This window comes from Megachile rotundata, chromosome 2 (assembly GCF_050947335.1).
Source record: "Megachile rotundata isolate GNS110a chromosome 2, iyMegRotu1, whole genome shotgun sequence".
Lineage (NCBI taxonomy): Eukaryota > Metazoa > Arthropoda > Insecta > Hymenoptera > Megachilidae > Megachile > Megachile rotundata.
The window spans coordinates 7,156,038-7,179,458 of NC_134984.1; the positions used below are offsets into that span (position 1 = coordinate 7,156,038).

Here is a 23,421-nt window from a genome sequence, read left to right on the forward strand (position 1 = left end):
GTGATGATGTTTAAAAAAAATTAAATTTACTCGATGTTACTATCGCTACTGTAATTTGAAATGATAAATTCTTTGTAATTGATACAAACGTATAATCTTAATTGCTATGAACATTTAAACTTCTAAAACTTTTATGAAAATATATTTTCTGGCCGCATAAATTAATATTGCACATAAAGACTGCTGTGTAGATAGTGTTATAATTTACCTCGTAAAAGAAGGACTCGCGTAAAAAAAGTGCCACGTAAATTGAAGGACGGGTAAACTTTTATTAGAGGGCTTCGAATAAACTTCAAATAATTTCGAGGTAGCACCGAACCAACACGGTTTCATCAAAGTCGACCCGTATACTTCAGGGTATGACGGCGTTTTTCAGTTTGTTTCGAGCTTCGTTTCAAGAGCTGAGCTACAATACATTGTGTGATGTGAATTATATATTAATTGCAGAACTTAATTGATGAAATGTAAATCTTTTACATTCTCTGTCTTATTGAAATGAAAGTTACAGTACCGTGCGACTGATATTTTTAAATTGAACATAAATAATTTTGTATTAATAGGGACCATAACTGTTACCGTAACCACACAAAACATCGAACTTCGAGATACCAAAATTTATAAATCCTTTAGAATCGATTTTTTCATAAAATATTAGCGTTAAAAAAGAGAGGTTTACGAGTTCAAATTTAATTTATTGAAATCTAGAAAACGCTTTTACTGTGAGGTACCCAAATTGGAAATGTTAAAAACTTTTCAAAAACCTTTATAGATGTGCAAATAGAGAGTCTGCCACATTTTATAGATGTCAGTACAATTATTAATTTTGCCTAAAAAATTTAATGAAATTTCTGCTTTATTTACATGAATATTATCTGCAATACAGACGAAGTATTATAGTGTGTGTTACAAAGTTCGCATTTTCAAATAGGTTAAACTTGGACGATTCTAATTTCGGGATTAAAGGGTCTTTACATTGTTTCTATAGAAAATAAGTTGACCGATCGACACGTGGCGTAGTTCGGTTCTGTAGGATCATATTATATGCCGGTCCAATTGACACGTGGCGTTTCAGAAAATCTTTCGTAATCGAATTGTCATTTATAAACTGTGCTTTTTACATTCATTGAAGTTTATTGAATGTAGAAAAATGCAGCGAACAAAAGAAATAACGAAATGTCCAAGCAAAAATCAAAGAATGGTATGCATATCTGTAAAATAATCTTAATGCGAGGATAAAACTTTCTCTAGTAATTCCAAGCGTTTTTCTTGTATCGAGAATTTTAATCTGATAAGTTATTACAAGTAAATGTGTCCAAATTACGTCGCGTTTGCTATCATTTTAATAAAAAAATAACACAAAAATCACGACGGAGAAAGTTGTATAAAAAATATTTTAATTAAAAATAAAAATGTTCACAACGAGTTAGTATTGTAAACAGTTGAAGAGGGTTTCGATCTTTGCCGATTGCCGCAATCGCAGCGTCTCTTTCTTTTTAACTCACTATTCTTCCCTGCGTTCAAAACTCACTTTTGTCAATTAAACTAATAAGTATAATCCAAATTGTATTGTGTTTAGTCTCATTTTAATCGGAAAAATATTAAAAATCTATTGGTAAAAAATTTATAACAAGAAAATAGAAAATATAAAAGTTTTACTCCTGCGTTGATATTGTCTCGCGGATTTATTTCAGCTCGGTTCGTGTTACATTTCTCGCGAAAAAAGTTTATAACGTTTCAAGCGATTCCCCCCTCCCCCACTGATGGAGATAATTTTTTTTGTTTATATCGTATAGATCATCCTCGCTTATATCGAGGAGTTGCTTAGCAACGTCTGTGGCACGCGTAGCCGATATAACGTTTTATGCTCCGCCATGTTGTCGAAACCGTTGACGATTTTTCGGTTTCGCCAACGGTCGTTGTAACCATTAGCAACCAAGTATCGGTGGTGGTGGATTGGTGTGAACAAATAAAAGACGCTGTCGCGCTCGGCAACGGCACAGTGTATTGCCGACAGTATAAGTGAGTGGTTGACTTATTTCTTTATTAATTTACTTTCCAAAAAGAGGTGGTTCTTCAAACGGATTGGCATCCCTTGTAAGTTAATATATTTAATTCTTTTATTTTATTAACTTAATTTCGATCAAGTTTATGTGCATATGTTATACAATAAGTTACAAAAATATCAGTATACACGGACGTTATAAATGTTTAAGTTTTCACATATTTGTTTCAAACTATAATACACATAATGCAATACATAATTTTGAAATAATTTTTATGCCATAAAAGTTAATAATTTTATTGCAAATATCATTAATTGCTATTCCATCGGGCATCTCTTTTGTTTTGTTAGATTTGCTGATCTTTCTGGTCTTGATTATATATGATTATAAAATATGTTGCATCAACATCATTCCATTCTTTTATGGTTCCATATATTTTTTTTTTTTAATGTATTTTATTGAAAATTGTATATTATTTCATTTTATTATGAAATTTACCTTCACACCATCGGATTCGGTTAATTGACAATGAAATTGCATATACAAATATGTGTAGAACTTGTGGATAATTACACAACAATCACTTTTTAATAACTTCTGATTTATATTTGTGGTTGCAGTTAGATAGTATTTAGAAATACTGTAAATGCCCAGTTCTTGCCTAATATTTTAAAAATTAATTTTCGGTATATCTAAATATAACATATTTTGTTCATAATTTCTTGTACATATACTAATTTCTCAACACCATAGTAATTAATGTAATTACATTTTTGAAGTTGCCGCCATTGCTTCAATTTAGCAATAAGAGAGAACTGCATTTATATTTTTTTTCCACTATAGTACTACGTTTAATGTAATCTTATTTATTAAACTTCATAAACACGTTTTACGCTCGATTGACCGTTTCAATGTCTTCATACTAACCAGAGGACACTGTGACCTCTGGAACATCGATTTCACTTTTTTTTTTACCATTTGTGAATTTCGTACATCGAAAGTAATAGTTTTGAATCACAGTATATTGTAATTTGGTCGAAAATTACTGGATTTGTTAAACCGAAAGCTAAGGTTGAGACGCATATCATTTCTTATTTGTTTTTCTTTTCTTTTCATTTTCTTAATTTTTTTTTTTATTGGAACGGATTAAAAAATGAGTGTCCTGAACTTTTAATGAAATATATTAAATACACGAAATGTGTGTATTTGCTTAAATTTCGTATGAAATCAAAGAAAATTTTGTTGCATTTCATTATTTAAAAAAAATTTAAAACAGAAGCAAGGAGGTATTAGTATTTAATTTTTATTCTTGATATAATTACTATTTTTAAACAATTAGATATAAATGGTGCTAGTTTTTAACATTAATTACTTTCTCTTCTTTAAAAGTTGCCTAGTATGGAAATTATTATTATTAAGAAATTATTTCTTTTGATTCACTTTACGATTGTAGGAAGTATAATTGCAGTTGGTGGTCTTAAAATGGCATGGTTCACTTTAAGAACAAGTGATGTAGGAAATGAAAAGACTAAAACTGCGTAGGTCGATTATTTATGATAGAAGAAAAATTAGGCTTTATAAACTTTGTGAACTGAATTAGTATGTAACAAATGATTCTACGTTGTTTTAATAAGTACAAAGCATAATTTCACCATATTTTTTATTTTAAATTTCTTCTTTATTTGATTAAACTTTACCTTGGGGCATTCAAAATGGTTAATCTTATATTTTTTATTTTAATTTAATTTTTTAATTTTTTTTCTTTCTTCATTTAATGGCTTAGTATATAAAAATCCAAGTTTTAATGTTAGGCATACAGCAATTAAATTATGTGTGTGTAAAGTATTTTTACCTTTGTTAACCTGCTAGTAAGACGCCCACATTGACTTCATTGTGTTACGTTCACGAGGTCATTTATAACAATAAAGTAAAGAAATAAATGAATAAATAAAACCAACTAGTGTTCTGAAAAATAGGTTTTACCATTTTAGTGTCATTCTTTACCTGGCCAACGAAGCGTGGATAAAAGCGTTCAAATTGACATACGTCTAATTTTTTAACCACTGTATTCCTGACATAAAATCTTGCATTTTATATTCTAGATATATAAATTTAAAAATCCATATGTTTAATTGTGTACTTCGTCGGAACTCTTAGGATTGATATTCATGCGACTCTTATTTAATTTAATTTGTTTTTTAACTCGAATCTAATGCAGCAATGATTCGGTTAACTTTAAATACTTTTGTTATGTTAGAATATTGGGGTATTTGGGTAGTCGGACATACGGAAATTCACATGTAGTAATTTCTCTTGCACGTATGTATTTGTTACGGACAGGTTAAAATCAAATTTTTAAATAAAATTCCGAAAATCTCAATTTCTAAACTTGAAACTGGTGATTTTATTTTGCAATAGAAGTACTTTATTTTAAGAACTAACGTCGACAAAATTTTGCAAGTTTACGAATAAAATTCTTTGTTCATTGTTTTTATTAGTTTTCCTTATTTCGACTGTTTTAAATCATGAAAGAATTGCAAAGTTTGAAAACTTTAATCTTCCTTGTGTTTCGAGAGATTTCGAAGTTTTAATGTTTCGAGAAACCCATTTCTAATACATGTATATGATGTCTCCGCGCCTTCTTTTGTTTCTGCTGGTCGGTAATGGTTACATTTAGCACAAAGAGAATAAGATTTCAACAAAATTAGGATCGACACGCCAATGTTTCTTTCAATTGTTTGTTTGTCAGATTTCTTCTTTTATTCTCTTCTGATTTTTTAAGTTCGATTACGACCCTGTGATCGTGACGCGCGACTTACATCGTGTTTATGTTATAATAAATGTTTCCTTTTCTAATAACAATAGAAGTAATAATAACGCTAATTAGATAGTATTTTTCACTGCATATTGCTGGAATATTGGGTGGTTACTTATTTAAATACAATAAAAGTGGACTATTTTCAAAACAAATGAATTTATTTAAGAGATTTGGAAGGACCTCTTCGTAATTCAAGGATCGAACTAAAAATGAAAAGGTTTTCTTAAAATAGTAAAACTGGGTCCCACTTCTTGAAAAAATATAACACTCTGGGTTTGTCACGTATTTCCTCAATTGCCCTTAGGTATAAAAACGGCTTAGTACCCATTGATTGTGGAGACAGAGTTAAGGATTTTCTTTATTGTAGATCTAGTGCACAACAGGCATGGCATTTTCTTAAGTGGTAACTTTAAATAACAGCGTTAATTCTAGTTTTCCATTCATACATTTATTTTAATTTTAATCGATGTCTTGATTTGAAGTGTTTAGTTTTTTTGAGCGTATGTTAATTAAATAAACGATTTTATTGAACCGTCATTGTGAATTTGAATATTGTACTGATACACTGCTTTTTTAACGTGTCTGCTGCTTCAAGCACAATAAATACATATAACCATATATTCAATTATTTAAAGTATTTGAAATATTCGAATTTTAAAATCGATTTTCCATGTCACCCTAATATTCGAACCCGCAAATTTGCAGCCCTATGTAGGCAATCAAGAAAGAAGCATCTATAAATAATTTTGAAGTTATCATAAAAAGTTTATTTCATGTTGTTAAGAATTATTATATTAATGTAACAATTGTTGGTTGTTTTTATACTGATATCTACTCTTTGAACTAAATTATTCTGTACTCTTTTGTTTTAAATTTTTTGCCAACCGCCTTGATGGTCTCTTTGACGCGTATGTAGCGTAAATGCGTATGTTCAGTGAGTATTACAATATACAATAGTAAACGAATACGTAAACAATAGTAAAAAAAGTCGTTGTGTGAAAGAAAATATTTAATTTTTATTTAAAATATATGAAAAGAACCTATATAATTATGTTGACAAAACCTTGATTAATTAATGATTTTCATAAAAAAGATAAGACTTCTCGATATTGGACGAACGTGCTCTAAAAGGAAGTAAACACGAGTTGCATTGTGCGATATCTTTTTAATGTTTCTTATTTTATGGTGTTGCATATAATTCCACAATTTTTAATTTTAGCGTTTATAGATATTTGTTTATATATATTTGTTTTATATATTTATATATATTTGTCCCTGTTGAAATATATAAAAATGAATCCCATGTTATTTCTTTCATATCTTATTTCAAGGCAAGCAGTGAACATCCTGCCTAATTAGAAATTCGACGAACTGCGTTGTCGAGGATAGTCCTTCTAATGTAAGCATGCTAAGGTATACAAAGGTATCGATGAAGCATGGGATTTCTCGAGCATTCGGAAAAATGGTCCGAGGACTAGTCTTAAGAACGCACTTTGTCAGAACGCAACGAAAAGAGAATGTACTTATTCATTTTTAAATTCTAAAGTTCAATTGTGTGTTTTATTATAATAGTACCTCCTTCTCATATCCCAATAGTCCTCTTTTTTATGATGTCTGTTTTATTCCTCCATCAAACTTTATTTTTGACGAATATTTTATTAAGTGTAAAAATAACAAAAATGAAACTACTAATCCTTTTTATATTGCACGTTGTCAAATTCTAAGCAAAGAAAAATAATAGAAATTCATTAAATATTAAGGTGTATTTAAAATGCGTAGAAAAGTTGTACTACCTGATATTTCTAGTTTAAAGGTTCAAACGAACATCTGTATTTTTTTAAAACTGAATTGAAAGTGAAATGCGTTCAAGTAATCAGAGAAAATCTAGCGCGAAAAATGCAACGTGTTTATTATTCGGACGTATAGGACTATAAACAGTGAAGGGGCTCATTGATTTCATGGTGTCGTGAATATTTTTCATTCAGTTACTTATACAGTGTTTCTCATTTTGATTTATTTGTATTTATCTAAATCTAGTATATTACTTTTAAAATAATTGTCGGTGTATGCAGTTCTATAGAAAATTAAATCAATAGAGATATTTTTCTAGAAAATGATCCTGTTTTTAGGTAATGTGATGAAAATTGAGAAAAACATATTTACATACATATTTTGTTCCAAACATATATTAGCTTTGTTGTAACGTGCTTAATTATTTAGTAACTTGAATAATGACCGCTACTTAAAGGAATGAAAAATTACAATGTGATATAAATTTAATATTTATTTATAGGCTTTAATAGTTTTAACTATTAAATAAATTCGTTTAGACATAATTTCAACTAAACTTGTGCACAGTTTTTCAGAAATGGAGTGCCACTATTTTCTCATAATTAATCATTATTAATATATGTATAACGTTTTGCGTTATTTTCAATATTGCCTGTAGATTTTCAGTAGGATTCTGATCTGGACTTTGAATTAATTTTTGTAGAATCAAAATTATTGCGATTTCCTTAACTTGTATTTTTCACGTATATTTTGTATATTACTATTATGTTAAAAAGTATTACTTCTATTAGAGTCCAAATACTGTGTTTTTTTTTTTTATCAAAGTTTTCAGGGTGGAATTCTTTTGTAAATAAATTAGTCGATTTTTCCATTGACACGACAATTTTATCTTTATCTCTATTCAATTACTGGTAAGGGGTAGTTATTGCGTTCTTGATATTGCTGTATCGTATACACGCGTCTTACGAGAATAGTAATAATAATAATTGTAGGAAAAGAACATTGAATGCTCGAATTATAACTTTAAAAACGAACTTTAACACTTTTTAATTAATATTGAACTCTCTTAAACGTTTTTTTACACTTTTACCAAAACGTCTTGCTTTTATCAACGCTCTCTGATCACTAATCAACAACATTCTCTTTTTCGTTTTCTTTTTTTAAAAAAAAAATGAAACCCGCCCCGCTCGCTCTACAACGCAACGCCTTGAAATGTCGGTAAACATTTATTACCGACGATCAATTGCTGTACCGATTAATTACCAACATTCGGTTACCACACTCATTCACTCCCATTACTACATAATTATATTAATTGCGGTAATAACTGAAAGTAAAATTTACGTACATATACAATAGTATTTCTCTTTTATGAATACGTGCTGTGTTTACGGAATCCGCAAAAATGACACATTCTAGATTCCTTATTGTAAATTACAAAAATTATATTAAGATGCTTTTATAGAAAAGTATATATCTTTGTTGAGATACAGAGTAATTGTATAAATTAATTTATGATTCATCGGTCGTATATTATTTTTAATGTAAAAGTGACTGCACATCGAACGACCATAAATCGTATTAATTGCTACTATTGTCCGTTTCACTATGTCCGTATGTGTGTCGTTCCACGCCAGATCAATCATTTTTTGATCTCACCATCGCGATTGTGTTTTAATGGCAGCATTTTACAGTCCATGCGAAATTTAGAGGGGTTTAATTCATCAGTTTGTCGGTTACGAATTTGTTAAGTAATAACAAGCAGTCAAAGTTCGTAACTTCTGGTCACTCTGGCAAAAACAGGCTTTACTTACGAATTTTTTTCTCAGAAACTACTCATCCGATACAGCTAAATTGTTGTTGTTGTTTTATTGATAAAGGATTGGGCTACATTAAGATATTTTTTTATCTCCGTCAATTTGTTATAAAATGTTGAAAAATTTAAACAAATTCTTTTTTTTTTGCGTTTTTCTTTATGAGAGCCGTAAAGGATTTAAATTAAAATAAATATATGGTGCCTCGAAAATTGATGATACAATAAACTGGAAAATTGCCCAGTGTACTTCCGTTTCAGGTAGGCGAGTAGTGCGCACTGCTATTATGATCAGTTGTTTTATACCCCTGGTTTCAAAGCAATGCGAGATTTCGTACACAACTACAGGATCCAGTTCATACTTCGAAAAGTATATTAGTAACTTCATAACTTCATGTATAGATACAGTTTCTATATTTCTTAACAAATGTTATCTCGTTTCTTATTTCGCAACAAATTCGAAACCGGCATAGATGACTTAAACCTCTCTATGCACTACAACATACCTTGGTTAAAACAAACTAGCAGATAGCGAAGTTAAAAAGTGATCGATGAGGCACGGAATGTCAGGTATAATATGTTTGGTACATGTAACACATATAATAATATAGTATTATACATTTAATGAGAAAATACTTAATTCAATTTCTGCTAAAGCTAATGGTAGGTGTGAATGACCTGTCAAGTGCAGAGGGTTGAATAAATGTCTGGTATTTGGTACACGAAAGCAAATTGCCAAAGAAGCGTTAGATTTGATAGTGGGCCTTTTATATATTAATAGCAATTAAAATTAAAATAAAATAGATTTACTTACTAAAAATAAATAAAATTTATTCTTATGAAATTTATAATGTATAACTATGCAATTGTTTCGTTATAGAAAAATATAATGAATGATCATTATGAGCTGCACGTATATATGTAACATTTTTAATAAATAGTTTCGTGAAGAATTATAAGAAATCTGGTCCTCGGAAAAGTAACCTGATTTGTCAGCGTGATAGACGTCTATAACATATTGAAATCACAATTTCGATTTTATAGTAATTAGTTCAGTATTCGGATCGAAATCCTTTCAAAAATCTAATGGTATATTAAAACGTATACTTAACAAGTTTGTATCAAAGTCTACCGCAATGAACTATTATTAGAATTTTAAAAATTACTGGTTTTAATTTTGTTTCTTACTGTTATTATTTTAATTTCTAATTTTATATTCGTTACAGTCCGCATAGATATTAGATGTTTAATTTTTGGTCGCTGCATTACAAATGTTGCTTATCATTCCATTAACACTTTAAATGCTATGTCATATATACATAAATGTCGCTTAAATTTCCATATCTATATTAATTTACCACCTATACAATTCAGAATTTGTTCTGTAATGTAATTGGAAATATGCGTGTTAACTACTTGGAACTATGAACAATAAATTTAATACAATATTACGAAAATATTTAATCATATTTGTTGAGCATAAAAATATTACTTAATTGATTTTTTGACAGCTTCAGCGTTGTAGTCAACGTGCTAAATGACGAGTTACTCCAATATTATGAATTGTTGACTGTTGATAGTGCGTTTTTAGTAACTTATATTGCAATAAAAACATATATCTTAATTTTCTTTGAATGTTATTCTTATACTCTTCTTGCAATCTAGGACTCAAATATTAAGTTCTTGAAGATTATTATTTGGAACGTTGAATAACACTAATGCGACACGGTTTCATTTTGTAGCCACTTAGATCTCTAGCTTTAAGGTGTAAAACCACTTTGCGATTTTCAAAAAGTCGATTTTGTTTTTTGGCTTAAACGATACTTTAGGGTCTTGAGAACTGAATGCCATTTTATTCGTAGTGGAAAGAAATTTTAAATGATTGAATTATCAATTCTGCCGCAGCTCCTCAGAGTGCGCATTGAGTACTCACGCGGCATGCTGCGATTCGTTTCTTTTATATTACATTTATTATTTAAAATAATAAGTTTACTTGTTACCTACAAAACAAAAATGGAAGTATTCAGAAAGGTAGAGGAGGTAGCAAACATTAATTTGGATAGCTAAATGTATGGTGCAGGCATTGCAGATTAGAGGTGAACAGAACATTCAATCATTAAAATGTACATAAAACTTTAAATGCGTTTTTCTTGAAATCACTTTCTTTATACTGGGAGGATCGATTTGTCGGTGACTATTGCATGGATTGAATTGAAATTTTTACAGTAGCTTCACAACAATATTGTCTTTGGAAGTACGTAGCCGTTTTTTGATTGAATGCAAATTTTTTTTATAAACAATTCAATGTTCATTTTTCATGCGGAAAATCTATTCATTTCTTAAAAAACGCATAACTTCTACAAAAATTGATTAATCAAAAAACCCGTACGTACTTCCAAAGTCAATTGTATACAGATTCTAAATTTTTTGATTTTTCATTCCACAACTTACACATGGCGAGAGATCCGTTCTCCTGTGGCGGTATTTTTACAAAAGCTGTTTCAAACATAATTTATTCAAATTAACAAGGAAATACATTTAATGGTAAAATTCTATGGAAACATTAATTTTTACTAAATTTTTATAGAATATATTTTTGCAAGAGTTTCTCCATTCTTGTATAAATCAATAGCGTTTATATTCAATGACTGGAGTGCTGCTTCTAAATAATGTGTGCTGATAATATGCATCTTCTAATGTTATGCTTTGGATCAAGCATATAGTTCTTTTTTATTCCTAATTTCTCGGTACATCGAAGTAAGTGATCCTTTAATAGATTCAAATACACCCAATAATCTATGGTATCATCAAGGATATGATAATTATCAATTGTAACCGCTGACATACAAAATGCTATTTACATATTTTCCTACTTTTACTTACAAGTATCAGGTATACTGGGTGTATAGGTGAACGAATATTTTTGTGGCGGATAGTGTGTATAGCTGAGTTTCCAGTGATAGCAGTCCACGATAATGGGGACAATGAGAAGACTTGTAAATCTTAAAAGTAGTTTCGGCGTAGACATCATTGTATAATGTTAAATTCACAATTTTTAAATTTCGAGTTATAATTTCTGAGGAAAGTATATTTTCAATTGCGTACGTCTGTTAACAAAAATTAAATACTTCAATATTTTTTTGACCGAAATTGCAGTAAAAATGTATAGAAATATTATAAAATATTCAATAATTATTTGAATAACATAGTTATTAATTTGCTAATTGAATAAGTATTAAAAGAATATTAGCAATAATTGTCCTAAAATTTTTAACTTCTTAAATTTGTTAATAGTATATCTGCTTATAAGGTTAATGTTGAATCTTGTAAATCAAAATTCAGTTAAATTTGTTCCAATTGGGCGTATCTTTTGGGTAATTTTATTGCAGCGTGCGATTTACTTTGATCAAAATCTATGTCAGAAAGAAGGGTACGATGAAGCGGTAGCTCATTGCTTTGGTGAACAGAATTCAATTACTTCAGCTTCAAATCCTACTTAAACCTTAAAAACCTTGAAAGTTCTGAAGTATCTTGAAGTGTTCTGAAAGTTCAGAAAGTCTTGGAAATATGAAAATCTTGAAAGTCTTTAACCTCTTGATAAGCTTGAAACAGTTAAAATAAAGCCGTTCATGAGTTTGGCCTCGTGGAAGTCGGAAAGCGGAGATTCTTCTACTCATGTTACCATTTCTGTCAACCCTGCCTTGATGAGCCTTATCTTCTCTACAAGCCAGCAGTATCCCAAACGTTCACGGGATCTCGACGATCCTTGAAACACTTAATTAGTGATTAATTCTGAAACTCAACACATCACTTATAATCTTCTGATTACTTCGAATATTTCTAATTCGATGCATATAAGACTCAGAACACGCGTGTAGTGGATTGGAATGGTTCTCTAAACTATACTTTAGAGATTTCTATTTACAAATATGTGAAGAACTATTTTTTAATTATTGTCACAATGTGCAAAGTCAGAAGAATTACCCTATTATTGGTGTTCAGTAGACGCTTTTGTTTTTCGTTTTAAGAAATAATAGCAAATCAGGAAAAATTTATCTTTGAACATCTCAGACTTGTATTTTATTTTACGATGCCTGTAAATTGTTTGCGAACAACGTATGTTGATTGTTTATACATTATCCACAAATACGCGTCTGCGGAAGTGTGGACGCGCCTGAAGACAAATGACACTTCAAGATTTATTCTCAAACTAATTCTGGTTTTGCGTTTCATTCTTGTCTGTGGGTTATCTTTGAACATTCTGTGCGCTCTCCGTAGAAGTATGCCTGTAGGCAAATTACAAATTTGAATGTCTCTTAACAAATATCCATTTGTAGATGTAAGTCCATTGTCGGCTCATATTATATTTGTTTTCTGGTGAATTCCTTCGAGTAATGAATGCAATCTTATTCAAATAAATTTTGTTTCGAGTAATCCTGCGGATTTCTGGTAAATCAATCTCATTGTTTAACACATACGAATGTAGAGTAACAAAACAGTAATTTCTTACCGATGTATGTATGTAGTCAGATCTTATACATATAGATTTATTATTGCTCATTAATTAAAATGAAAATTGAAAACAAACTCGTTAATAAGATAACAAAGGAACGTATTAAAATGTATCTTTCGAATGTCAGTGCAAATCGGCTGAAATATCTGAAGAGGAATGTAAAAAAAGAAAACATTGGAAAATGTTCACAGTCCGTTCAATTTCTAATTATTATAAACGGAAGGCTCCATTGTCGTACTTTATAATAAATTTTTTAACTTTAAAACATCTTTAATAAACACCGTCCAAATCTAAATATATAACAGCTGCAAATAGCGAAACACAGTTCGTGTGCCGCATATTATCAAAGATTGCCGCTTCGACTGACTCGTACACATTCTATAGCGGACATGCAGTTATTCTTTTTTAACATAGTTCAATGATGAACACCTATTGTAATAAAATACGTCTCTAACATAAAATTCAAAATATTTCGATGACCTTGATTTAGGTTCCTCATAAACAGAACAATAAAAGGGATCGGTTAGTACAATTGCATTTATCGGGTATATTGGTAAACCTATATAAAGGATAAGGTTATATAAACCGGAATGTATTATATAGCATGTTTTGTTGTCTATTGCTTTTTTCTGTATTCACTTAAAAAAGAGTAATAACCGGTGCTAGAAGATTTTTCGTGTTGGAGGTTATCAAACCATTATAGTATCAATGGTATTATTTAAAATTTGATCAGTATCAATATTCACTCCATTTATATATTTTTACTATTAGTCATGTCGCCGGTCACCGATGGGCTCAACGGCGCTGTAGCCAAGTCGAGTGCCGGTTACCGGTGACCCCCACGGCAGTCATTGTGTTAACTATGTTTTAACGAATTAACAAATTCCACGATTTGCACAACTCAAAAGTTCAATATCGACTCCTTCCTCTTTTAAATTATATTTCGTTACCTCGTAACCAAATCGCAAAAGACAAATGATGAAAAAGATATTGATTGATTTAATTGATTCACTACTGTATCACTTATCACATTCACGTCGCCAGTATCGGCGATGTCATTGTAGTATAAAGTAAGATATTAAAAACAATTGGAATCAATATTATAGATCAATTCTTGGAAATCTAACACGTCACTCAATAAGTCTCCGGTGTAACTAAGAAAAACAAATTTTTTTTTAGAAATTCCACTTTAATCATCAATATACATTCTTTCCAATGTGATCCATTGATTCCAATGCACCTCTAACTTTTCAATTCCCTTGTCTTTGCCCCCAAAATAAGCTTCAGTTTCCGCAATCACTTCTTCATTTGAGCCAAATTTCTTTCCCTAGAGCATTCTTTTCATATCTGCAAAGAGCCAGTAGTCGCTGGGGTCCAAATCTGGGGAGTACAGTATGTGGGGAAACAATTCAAAACGTAATTCATTCAATTGAACCGTCGCGTCGTGTTCATCGACTTGTGACACGGCGCATTGCCTTCGTGAAACAGCAAACGCGGCACCCACTTTGAAAGCAATTTGCACATGCCCAAATTTTCATGCAAAATTGTGAAGACACTATCTTCTGATATCTTCAAGGCATCAGCTATCTCATACAACTTTAGTTTACGGCCCTTTAAAACTATTTTGTGGACATTTTTTTTGTTTTCCGGAACGACTGCTGATTTTGGGCAACCAGAGTGTTCAGCATCATCGGTGCTTGTATGACCGCGTTTAAATTCAGCATACCAGTCAATGATAGTTGATTTCCCTGGTTTAGAGTCCCTATAATGCTTATGAAGTCACTTTTTGGCTTCAACAGTATTTTTTCCGATTAAAAAACAGTGTTTAATCAACACACGAAATTCCTTTCTATCCATTGTCTTCAAAATTACGAAACTGGGGGTACTAAAATGACTGTAATTTCTAAACTATTGGTCCGAATACCCTGAAATTTTGACACGTACTGTTTGAAGGTTAGTATTATTCGAAAATAACGTGGGTCTGTCACTAGTATCGCCATATATGTGTCAGACCGGGGACTTATTGAGTGACGTGTTATCCTTCCTATCCGTTTTATTATTAATATATCTATACATATATATTACGTATATATTGTAGCTGTTCGCACAATATATACGTAATGTTTGAAAATTGGGCTATTTGAGTTCTAGATTTACGTGAGCATGAATGAAGTTTCTCGCTGTGATTTGAATAAATAACAATAATTGTTGTTGTTTATTATTGTGGGCGTCGACTGCTATGGTCATTAGCCCGAACAATAATTTATTTATCACAACTAACACATGCTGTACCACGAACGTTCACTTGAGACGCCGAAAACCGAATTCTTCGTGGCCTGTGCCTGTCGTAACATATTCCCCCTCGGGATAATTTAACATCGTTTCTAGAATAACTGTTTTGTGGAAAGTTACTTGACAAAAGAGCATCATGTAACGGTTGCACGTGGAAATTTCCATAGCCAGGAACAAAAACTTTTGCGGTGACTGTCCGTTACAGAGTTTTCGGTACTTGGAAGTTCTCTAATTTAAAAATCCGAAATTTGGGCATATAAATATTGTGGGAATTAAATCAAAGGTTTTAACAAAACACACAAAACAATTTATTTTTAACAAACAAAACTAACACGGATAACAACAAACTTTTGGTTAACTGTTTTTTAACGAAATTAATACACTCAAACGCTATTTCTAATGGTTCTCGACCACTTTCTCGTATTTCTATTCGTTCTCGACCACTTTCTCGAAACGTCTTTCGCCTCTGAAATTCGCCCAGAGATTGCCGTTTTTTTTTTCTCTGCGCTTCTTTGTCTCGCTATCAATTTTTAAACATATCGATAACTCTCGAACAAACATTCACAACTATTTACAATCGATTCTCTCAAACACAATATTCACAACTATTTACAAATAATTCCACACTCCACAATATTTATGGAACTCTGAAAATCGATATTTTGAGAATGTGAAACTTTGAGATCGCGGAACTTTGCAAGTTTGGAAATTCTGTAATTTCTAATATGAAGTATATCTATTTAAATAAGACGGATACATAATTAATTAGCGTGTTTGACAGTGTTTTGTTCGTGTTCGAGAACGAACAAATAACTCCGCATAACTTTCGAAGTTGCATTTAATATAAAGGAAAGAACAGCAGAATCTAATAGTTCTACGGAGATTCGTATTTTCAAAAGCTTAATGCTATAGGAAAATAAAAGGACTATGACCATAGTTCATTTGTTACCATTTGGACACTGTTATATTTATGTAAAGGATAAGGACAAATATGGACCGAGTTACATCTTTTTTTAATTTTTACTTCCCTTTTCTTGAAGGAAGCATAACTTATACATAACTATATAAGGTATACAAAATTCTACTTTTCAAATGAGCATTACCGCAAACGTGGCCGCGGTTCAAAAGTTGAAAATACAAATTTGTTTGTTATCGAATAGTATTTATAGAGAACATAAAGTGTTCAAGAACCCCCAGCTTAGAACTCTCAAACAATGCGAAATCTTGAGCTTATTGATTTATCTCGCAATTCATATACTACTCGATTTGAATGTTTTATTAATGGATGTATATATATAGTATTACATGGGCTGGATATTCAATAACGTTTACATATTTATAATTGCAAGATTTTAATTGCCTACCATAAATAGTTAGAATTTTAAGAATAACAAGTATCGGGAGTAGAACACTGTTGATCCAGGGTTTCATTGCTTGTGGATAACAATTTCTTGTATCAATTAAATTTTTTTTTATTTATTTATTCTACTCTAGTACCATTATTAATTCTATTTAATGCATTCAGTTTTACATAAAATGGTTATCATAATCTGTATAATCATTAATATATACATATAATATACTAAAGTGATAAGTAATAAATATTCATCATGCTTGAAAATAATAGATTATACCATAGAAATTACGTGTTGCGTGCGTAGGTGTAGGTGCCACAATACATATGTTAATAGTAAGTTTCATATTTGAGTTCTCTTATGCAACGAGAGTTAATATTAAATATGCATTTTTATATGAAAATGCAATAATAGATCACAATAAATAATATTATATCAAGCTGTATTATATTATATGAAGGAGTGATAAGTGATAGCACAATAGTGAGATAAATAAGAAAAGTTAGATCAGTAACAAAAATTTTTCATCCACAAGAAATCGAAACAGCGTGATAGCAATATGCTATCGCTACACTTTAACTGTTTTTAATAGTTTTTGCGTTTTAACTATTTATTGTAACTCAAAACCCATAATTACAAATATTTAAAAACTATTGAAAATTTGCCCATATAATGATACTGTATTTCCATAATCAACAGTCGACATATCAATACACTAAGTTCGAACTAAATCGATGATTTCAAGACCTTGCTTTGTGAGTAATCAACGCCATTTTGTTAATCGCACCATTTCGATACGAATTATTTCTGCCATGATAGTCCACTGATACTCGATCATATGCATATATTTCACCAATTTTTAAAACTGATTTTCACAGAAACTGTGTAACGTTAAAAAAATGCGTGTATAGAAACAGTCCTCTTTTTGTTTAGGGCCAATATTATTTTCTAAAAGTCTGAATTCTGACAAGAGGTTGAAAACGCTTACGAAATCGGTTTCAGTTCTTAAAACAGTTATTGCGAATGGAAACATAGTAATAACCGGTATTCGATATGTGGGTTAGGAAGGATTGAAAACAAATCAACGTTCAATCTGTTCAATTCGGACTTTATTTCAATGTGTGACCTACAGACCTTTGGGCTTCTGACCACGAATTCAGACAGACTGCTTCACACCCTCCTGCACGATGTTGCATTCGCTTTCGTAATCATTGTTCTTTTTTACTGATTCGCTTTCACTTTAAACTCATCTTTCATCAATATAGTCCTATTTCTCGGACATTCCTCTACCACCCGCGGGACATTTGAATAATTCATTAAAAAGTCCAATCAGAAATACTCTCGCATTCGTTTAAATACAGTCATATTCATTTACCCTTTTCATTCGCATCACGCATTCTTAAATAACTAAACTAACGCAGGGACGTCAGGCAGATTATTCATACGCTCGTCGACATATCAATTTGAAAAGAAGTCATTTTCGTCAAGTATGAAGCCGCTTCCCCTACCTGAAGGGTAGCTGCGGGGCGAAACGCAATTTTTAGTTTGAATTGTCCTCCACCACTTTAAAAAATGTGAGAAAACTACAGATTAATACTCATGACAAGGCACTTCTATTGTAAAAATATAAACGTTATTTGATAATTTCCATTAAAAAAAATATTTTTAAACTTTTAGAATTTTTAAAAAATTTATTTTGGGGTTAAAAGTTTTGAAAAAATTCACAAATACGTATTATCATAGAACAGATTATCTCTGATTTTGTTTTTAATTTTCCACAACAAAAAATGTAAAACTATAAATTGCTGTAACTACCCTTCAAGTAGGAGGGGATAGCGGCTTGATAGTTGGCAGAAATGATTTCTTTTCAAATTGATATGTTCATTGGTTAATTTGGTCTAAACGCACTTTTGATCCTCTTAGCCGGCTATATACTCTTTCTAAATTTTCCTAGGAAAGCCAAATTTGCATTTGACTGTACACAATCCATGACACCACATAAAGCACCCAGTGCATATAACCCATTTTTCTCCCCTGACATTGCTCGAAAATTGCTTGCCACAGAAAATACAGGCCACATCGTAATCTTCGCAATCCTCATCATCTGTTGAAACATAGGGGAGATGCTTTCTCCGCTTTCACTTGATGACTCTATTTCAAATTTCTTTTTCCTGAAGCTTCTAGATTTATGAGACAGAGAGGGTTTTCGTACTGTCATGTTTCCCGGTTAAACTTCCCTTTTTGTTCCTTGTTCGGTCAACTTTTACCTTCCATTTCTTAGATATAGTCAAATTTTATTGTTTTTATTTTATCTGTTTTTAAAGTTGTCTTCATTTAAACAACTTATAGCAAAAAATGCTGTGCTTCGTCCGAAGCTAGTTGTTTTTAGAATGATATAAGAATCTCCTGAATACCTATAGGATTAGTAAATTATATTTTAGTAGAAGCTTTTCAAGTTTAATAAATTTCGTAGCATAATGTAGGAAATCAGAGACGCGATTATGAGTATTACACAAGTAGTTACAGATTTTATTTAAAGAGTAGAAACATAGTGACTTTTATTTGAAGATCGGAAACCGAAAATTTCAACGAATTAACTAAGTTTAATTTAAAAACAGAACGAGCGCAAAAGTTATTAATTAAACAAACTCAATTTTATCGACTACATATACAGTAACCCTCTATCTGAGGTATTTATTCGGCTATCTATTTGCAACTGTCTCGTTTCAACGTTGTTTTTCAATTGCACAAAAATCGTAAAAAGCGCTTGTAGCTCGTTGGCGACGTGTCTGGCCAGTCTTTTCAACTGAACTTTACACGAATCGTTCGTTATACCTAATAGTACATAATAATCCTTATCATTAACATTAGTACTCCATAATAGTTACGTGAAAAACATTAGATTGTATTGAATGGTCCTTTTTATAATAACTAATTCACACCGAATCGATCACTTTTTGTCGTCGCTATTGACGATTTTGTTTTAATAGTGTTGTAACGTATGTGAAACTGAGGGATTAGATCATCATTTTGCCAGTATCGAATTTATTAATAAATAACATGCTTTCTAAATTTTTTTCCATTTTGGCGAAAACAGGGTTCAGAAATTTTTACCTCAAAAACTTTTTTGTCCAACATATTTTTTGTTTTATTTTTAAGGGATTGGACTATTTTGAAATGATTATTCTGATGTTGAAAATTAGTTTTATAATACTGGAAAATGTGAACAGATTGATTATTTGTTTTTTTCATTGTTGAATTAGTCATTTAAGTTGCGAAAAAAGTGTAGAGAAAATTCAAAGTTGGCGGGTGGAAAGAAAAAATTCCGGAATATAACTGCTGGTCATAAAATCCAATTTAAATTGAAAATATAAATTGAAGATTACTATTGTTTATGCTTGTCGCAATACGTTATTATTGAAAGTGGTATGAGTCCCTTTGTAGCTGACAGATTGAACTTTTTCTTTAAGACGTTTTTTAATTGTTAATGCATAATAAAATTTAACATGTCTGTAGTCTTCAAAACGTACTCTGAATGTTTGCCAATATGTTTAAATTGAGTGAAATGTAAATTCTTAAATATTTTTATAAGACATGGGTGAAAATTGCCGAAACGTTCGATAGAAACGCTCATTTATAGAATGTCCTCCTCCCGCTCCGGGAGGTTTCCTAGTCCGCAGAACTTGGGGGTGTAGCGTACCGAAATGCAGTGAATATTCTATATACGCAAATCTTATGGGTCTAAAGGTTTTGCGTATATCGTACAGGTTCTACATTGATTGATGTTTTGCCGAACGTAGAAAAGGACAGAAGAGAAAAAAAATCACGGTCCCCGTTTGCTTATGTCGTAAAGGTGCTACATTTCGAGCGAAGGAGACCGAACGTAAACAAACAGTGACCTACTAGAAGGACACTCCTAATGCAAGAATAGAACTTTTTTATTTTTGACTTTTTCGTTACCAAACTTTTACCAATTAATTCTTGACATTTTTCCGATTAAAATGAGACCAAACACGATATACTTCGGGACATATTTACTTGTAATTTCAAGTGTTACACGTACATCGATGATTTTACTCTAATAAGATATTGCAAGTAAATATAACTCAAATTACGTCGTGTTTGGTCTCATTTTAGTCAGAAAAATGTCACAAATATGATGGAAAAAGTTATATAAAAAAATGAATGAAAAATAAAAAAATTAGCAATGCTCAAGTATTGCAAACAATCGAACAGACTTTTGATCTTTGCCGACTGCCACGATCGTAGCGTCTCTTTCTTTTTGACTCGCTATCCTCTTCGACGTGAGAAACTTTTATCGTCAATTAAACCAGTAAATATAGTCCAAATTATATCGTGTTTGGTCTCATTTTAATCGGAAAAATATCAAGAATTAATTGGTAAAAGTTTTATAACGAAAAAGTCAAATATAAAAAAGTTTTATAGTTGCATTGATATTATCTCATGGATCCACTAAGGCCGGGATCACGTTACATTTCTCGGCGAGCGAACTTCGTGCGTCTTGAGGGGTCTTCACCCCAGTAGTGGGGAGGACATTTTTGCGTATATAGAATGAACACTGTACTTTGTCACGTTTCTGTATTTTTCCATGGGTAACGGTCATGCGACGTTCTTTTGAGCTAATAGTTTTCCTAAAAACCGTTACGCCAGGACGATGTGCATTTGTTTTATAGGGGTATGCGTGGCAACGGGCGTGGGCCTTGTGGCATTCGGTATTGTGTCTCCTTAGTGAACGTACGTGCATTAAACCTGTTATCGGTAAATTGTTATTTGTTATTGTTAAACTGTTAACAACGATTTATTTCATCCCACAAAAACCTGAAGGGGTTTTATGGCCTTGCCGTCCCTACATCAGGTCTCGTCACCATAGTGGTGGTCGTCGTTGGATTGCCATGTGCCTTTCGCCTCTGCTGTATTAGAAAAGGTAATTCGGAATTTCATAACATTTTAGTGTATGAATAAATGCACTTACACGACTTTTAAAGATGACAGCTCATATATATTCTAAGTCAATATTATTATGCCTGCTTCTGTTATGGTAATGTTATAATTGCATTTTCTTGACATGGTATGAGTTTGCGCATTGTAGATACGATCATAAGAATCACGTTGTGATAACAAATTATGATTTCCATAATTTTATAAATGTCTATAAAAAATAAATCCAAACACAATATGTATAGGAAAAAGTTATTAAGAATTATGTCTTCAATATCATATTTCAAGGTTATCAAAATTGTAAGTGGTTCCTTTATTCTGTACATTTATCAATGATTTCCTTAGCCTTATGCTAAATGACTAACTTTGTTTCGCTTACGTTAAAATTTTTTATGTATTCTTTTAAATTTTGATATAGAAAAATATTACAAAGTTTTTGATGAATCCTTAAATTCTTACAATAGAGAAGTTTTGTCACCTCATACTAAATAAGAGCATCTAACCGATCAAATACCCCGCATGAATCTCTTACGTATATATCACAAAATTTATTAAGACGTTTTTCTTGAAATCTCTGTTGACTCTCATTGAAGTAAGAACTTAATTTGAATGTCTATTTGGTTGTATACTTCACTTTTAATTTCAAGTTAAGTTTATTAGTTCTATATATTTTTTCATATAAAGTTATGTTCATTTTTGTATCTTTTTTTAATTATTTGTTAAATTAGATATTTTTAGTTTCAAGTTTATGTGCCTGTTAAAAGAATTCCTAACTAATATTTTGCTACACCTAAGAGAGTGGTAAACGAAAAGAAAGTCGTCATAAAATCCTAACAATTTTGAACCGAAAAATCACTACAAACTGTTCTGTAGCCTGCGAAAGAAAGAACGCGAGAAAGTTTTTCCGGTTGATTTCGAACATATTCTATCGCCTTTAGTTGGTGTAGCAGCTATCGTGAAAGTACAAAAGCCGCACAGGCATCACGATAACGTCGAGGCACTATCAAAAAGCGTGAAGAAAGTCGGGTTATTTTCGCCACAGTAGGTTTTGTCACAGATTTCGTTTCTTTTGAATCGTCATGGTATAGTCAAGCGTCTTACCTACCGTTCAGAAGTATGCAGACATTTTCTGTAAGACATAGTTTAATCTTATACAGAGGGTATTTAGACCGTTTATATAAATAGTAACTATTATTGTTATCATTTTGAAATATTATAACATAACAGAATTAAGTTTCGTGTACAAATTATACAATGAGCATTCATAAAAAAATTTTTTTCCAAAAATCGAAAATCCAATGGAACGGTGCCAATTCCTAAAAGAATTTTGACTTTTACTTCGTTTCATCTCTATGGTGCAGAATGACTTCAGGGAGTTCTTCGATATGCATTAAGTGTTCATGAATTGTTAATGTTATGCTTATATTTTCTTCATAAAGATAATAGTAGTAACGCTATAGCACTCTACAGCTTCGATTTAGTTCGTTTGTAGCAAGCGGTAATATACAGTTCCCGTTTAAGTTGATGTGAAAAATCTTGAAAATCTTTGATTTAGGAAACACAAACTGACACTTCCTTCAGTATTTCGAATGCAGAGTCAAATGGCATTATTCATTTTTTCATTCAAGAGCGTCTTCGTGTTTATTTCAAGGTCTTGTATCATAAATCTATATATTTTATTCCGCAATCATATTCTACGTAAAAAATGCACGAATCTTGTTTAATATATTTTGATGGAAATTCATTGTTGAACTTCTATTCCAATTCTATTTAAGAAATCCAAGGTGACCTTGACTTTGTCAGGAAAACAAGCTGTTTTAAAAATTTGCTTTACTAATATCTATTGTGCACTTGGTAAAACTTTACAATTACTACGT

At 31.1% G+C, this 23,421-nt stretch overlaps 1 protein-coding gene across 6 annotated transcripts in view; it reads left to right on the forward strand.

Annotated features, from left to right (window-relative positions):
• Grd (GABA-gated ion channel) overlaps positions 1–23,421 on the forward strand; it is a 292,539-nt gene that overhangs the window by 10,270 nt on the left and 258,848 nt on the right. The window contains exons 1-2 of one of the 6 annotated variants that reach the window (XM_076529175.1): positions 21,214–21,340; positions 21,431–21,530. The exons of 2 other annotated variants lie outside the window; for them this stretch is intronic. The gene's annotated coding sequence lies outside the window, so the exon portion shown is untranslated. Of the gene's footprint in view, positions 1–1,786; positions 2,095–21,208; positions 21,531–23,421 lie in introns of those variants that run through there. 3 more of the 6 variants (XM_076529184.1, XM_076529176.1, XM_076529183.1) reach the window with 3 other exon arrangements.